Below are 5,000 nucleotides of genomic sequence, written 5' to 3'. Positions count from 1 at the left end.
TCAAATTCTGACCGTCTGCTTATATTAAACACAATTATTTGCGAGGTAATCTCAGAAACGTGTGTACATATATGCACACACGCACACATGCATACATTCACACACACACACACACACACACACACACACACACACACACACACACACACGCACACACACACACACATATATATATATATATATATATATATTTGTTTTGCAAGATTTTTTATGTGAAATCGTGTGTTGAAACAGATATTGTTGTACTTGGGGATGGTCATGTTGCCAGTTTAGCCAATAAAAACACACGCACTGTATATTTGGTGTTAATTTTTTTTTTTTTTTTTCAGCTTTATATTACATTAATCTTAATCTTAATCTTATTTCGGCCAGAGTTCTTTCCTCACACTTCTGTGACCTCATCAGTGGTCCTTTGTTTCCTTCTTCTTTCTTATGTGTGTCTCACCTTGCTAACTATCAGCCATTTTGTCAAAATGGCTGATAGTTAGCAAGGTGAGACACACATAAGAAAGAAGAAGGAAACAAAGGACCACTGATGAGGTCACAGAAGTGTGAGGAAAGAACTCTGGCCGAAATAAGATTAAGATTAAGATTAATGTAATATAAAGCTGAAAAAAAAAAAAAAAAAAAAATTAACACCAAATATACAGTGCGTGTGTTTTTATTGGCTAAACTGGCAACATGACCATCCCCAAGTACAACAATATATATATATAATTATTCGTTTATATTTATATAAAGGGCATTATTACAGAAAAATAATAACGCCACACAGTGGACTTCTCAAAATAACCACTGTGGTTATTTTGAGAAGTCCACTGTGTGGTGTTATTATTTTTCTGTAATAATGCCCTTTATATAAATATAAACGAATAATTATATTCTTGGGAATAGAAATTTCCCTTATGAATTTTTTTACACACTGGCTTCTTGATAAAATTCTTGTAAAAGAGTTTTATCCCTTTTTGAATTTATATATATATATATATATATATATATATATATATATATATATATATATATATACACATAAGAAACTAGAAACCTGTAATGCATAATGCATTGCAGGGTTCTAGTTTTTAACGTTTTGATTTCAACAAACACTGTGGTCAAGTTAGCTTTTAGTTGGTCTTGGGCCACAAAATTAAAGTGCAAGTCAAATACTGATTGGAATATGTACGACAGCTAAAGTAGGATTTACCAAATCGTTGGTTAGCATGCCGAACAAAATCTTCACGTTTTTACTGTCTTTATTGTCTTTGTGTTCTGATTTCAAATTCTCCCAATGTCGACTTTGCCTTTCATCCTTCGGAGTGCGATAAAATAAGCGAGAGTTGAGCACTGTGGTCGATGTAATTGACTTACACCATCACTCGGTCTAGCTAGCTTTGAGCCAAAATTTGAAACCAATATGTACGACTGCTGCTGTCTACAAATATTTGGTTTGTATCCAGATAATAAATTATTGCTATCCGTAGCATTGCTGTTGTTATTTTTGCTATTGCTAATTAAGCACAAGTAGGTCTAGATCGACAGACCTAAGACAGGATAACCAAAAGCAAAAGACTAATAATCCCTGAAAAACTACTCACCAGCGCTATGTTACCCTTCACAAACACCACACCAACAATCAAAATGTGTCGCCACCCTAAGTGCAGGACTTGCGTCAGCCTCATTGAAGACAAAGAATATAGCCTTAAATCAGAACACTTAATGTAAAAAATCATTTTACGTATTCGTCAAAATATTTAATATTATGGTATTAAAGGATGTAAAAAAGATTACATAGATCAAACAAAACTCACTCTCAGAAAGAGACTAACTATTCATTGTCAACAAGTACGAGACACCAGTACTAGATCATTATTATTACCAGTTGACCGCTGAAATTTAGGGAGCCTTGATTATTATGGACTGTTATAATATATATATATATATATATATATATATATATATATATATATATATATATATATATATATATATATATATATATATATATATATATATGTATATATATATATATATATATTCATATATTTATTTATTTATTTATTTGTTTGAGTGTTGGCGTTTTACGTTCCCATAACATAACCGTGCAGCAAAAAAGAACCTATAGAATATGTAACATAATTAAAAGAATAAAATTACTGGGGTCGATTAGTTCGGCTAAAAGCAGTACCCCAGCATGACTGCAGTCTAATGACTGAAACAAGTAAAAGATCAAAGACGCACACACGTGTACCCACACACACACAAACAGATCATTCGTCGGCGTAAAGATAAAAATTCTTGGTTAAGTAAAACTACACTGTCCTTATACTTTCACAGCAGTTACAAGCATTTCAAACTGGTTAATGTAATATTATGTGTGCGAACAGGTATTAATAATACATAAAGATAGGCGCAGGCGAAGCAGTGTGGTAAAAAAGCGGCGAGCTGGCAGAAATGTTAGCGCGCCGGGCGAAATGCTGAGCGGTATTTCGTCTGCCGTTACCTTCTGAGTTCAAATTCCGCCGAGGTCGACTTTACCTTTCATCCTTTCGGGGTCGATAAATTAAGTACAAGTTACGTACTGGGGTCGATATTGTCGACTTAATCCCTTTGTCTGTCCTTGTTTATCCCCTCTATGTTAAGCCCCTTGTAGGCAATAAAGAAATAAGAAGCTTGCTTCCCAACCACGTGTGGTTCCGGGTTCAGACCCACCACGTGGCACTTTCGGCAGATATCTTCTATTAAAGCCCCATACCAGCCAAAGCCTTGTGTGTGGATTTCGGAGACGGAAACTGAAAGAAGCCCGTCGTGTGCGTGTGGGTGTGTGTGTTTGTTTGTCCCACCAACACTGCTTGACAACCTGTGTTGGTGTGTCTAGGTCCCGTAACCTAGCAGTTCGTCAAAAATGACCGATAGAATAAATACTGGGCTTGAAAAGTCCTGGGGGTCAATTTACCCGACTAAAACCTTTCAGGGCGGTACTCCAGCATGACCGCCGTCAAATTACTGAAACAAGTAAACGAATAAAAGAATACGTTTAAGCTGGAAGTGTTGAGGCCGAAAAATGTTCGCCAAAATCAACATTTTACAGTAGTAAATCGATATTCAGGAGCACAAAACAGTGGTAATAAGATATAGAATGGGTAGTATTAATAAGATGGAAAGAACGATATGAAGGAAGATTGTGATATCAAGAAAGGGAACGTGTAAGTAAAAAGTGAGGGAGAATGAGTAGGGGAGAGATACGTATAGAAAAAGAAAGGAAATGAAAAGAAAGAAGAAGCCACACAGAATAAACTTAGTCGAGACAATCCATTAACATAAGTTAGAAAAATAGAGTGGGGAATGAATATCAAAGAGAATTCATTAAGCGAAACGACATAAAGAAACAGAGAAAAGGTGTAAAGCAAATAGGTTACACTTTGAAGGTCTTAATACATTATAAGTAGCTAAGTGTGTACGCAATATTGGAGTAAGAGAGGAGCGGAGCAGTACGCTTCCTCTGGCGAATACTTGTTTGACGGCATTATTCTTACTCTAATCTGGATACTAGATTTTAAGAATCTGGACTAATCCAAACGCTAACCCAGTATTCATCATCTATTTTAAGATTATGGTGGTGACTTTTTACCCATCGGATACACATACCCACACCCACACACACACATATATATATATATATTATAAATAAATGCGCCCTTCTAAAGCCAAGCCAGGCTCATGGGCCCGGTTTCCCGGTTTCAATGGCGTATGTGTTCCCCAGCTGGACGGGACGCCAGTCCATCGCAGCGTTACTCATTTTTGCCAGCTGAGTGGACTGGAGCAACGTGAAATGAAGTGTTTTGCTCAAGAACACAACGCGTCGCCCGGTCCAGGAATCGAAACCACAATCATACGATCATGATGCTGATAGCCTAACCACTAAGCCACGCGCCTCCAAACATATATATATATATATATATATATATATATATATATATATATATATATATATATATATATATATATATATATATATATATATATATATATATATATATATATATATATATATATATATATATATATATATATATATATATATATATATTATATATATATATATATATATATATATATATATATATATATATATATATATATATATATATATATATATATATATATATATATATATATATATATATATATATATATATATATATATATATATATATATATATATAAATATATATATATATATATATATATATATATATATATATATATATATATATATATATATATATATATATATATATATATATATATATATATATATATATATATATATATATATATATATATATATATATATATATATATATATATATATATATATATATATATATATATATATATATATATATATATATATATATATATATATATATATATATATATATATATATATATATATATATATATATATATATATATATATATATATATATATATATATATATATATATATATATATATATATATATATATATATATATATATATATATATATATATATAATATATATATATATATATATATATATATATATATATATATATATATATATATATATATATATATATATATATATATATATATATATATATATATATATATATATATATATATATATATATATATATATATATATATATATATATATATATATATATATATATATATATATATATATATATATATATATATATATATATATATATATATATATATATATATATATATATATATATATATATATATATATATATATATATATATATATATATATATATATATATATATATATATATATATATATATATATATATATATATATATATATATATATATATATATATATATATATATATATATATATATATATATATATATATATATATATATATATATATATATATATATATATATATCTTTGGACATTTCCGTTTCTCCTTTCCGAC

The sequence above is a fragment of the Octopus bimaculoides genome, chromosome 2 (genome assembly GCF_046866305.1).
Source record: "Octopus bimaculoides isolate indiv1 chromosome 2, ASM4686630v1, whole genome shotgun sequence".
NCBI classification, from domain to species: domain Eukaryota; kingdom Metazoa; phylum Mollusca; class Cephalopoda; order Octopoda; family Octopodidae; genus Octopus; species Octopus bimaculoides.
This window is presented reverse-complemented; position numbering follows the sequence as displayed.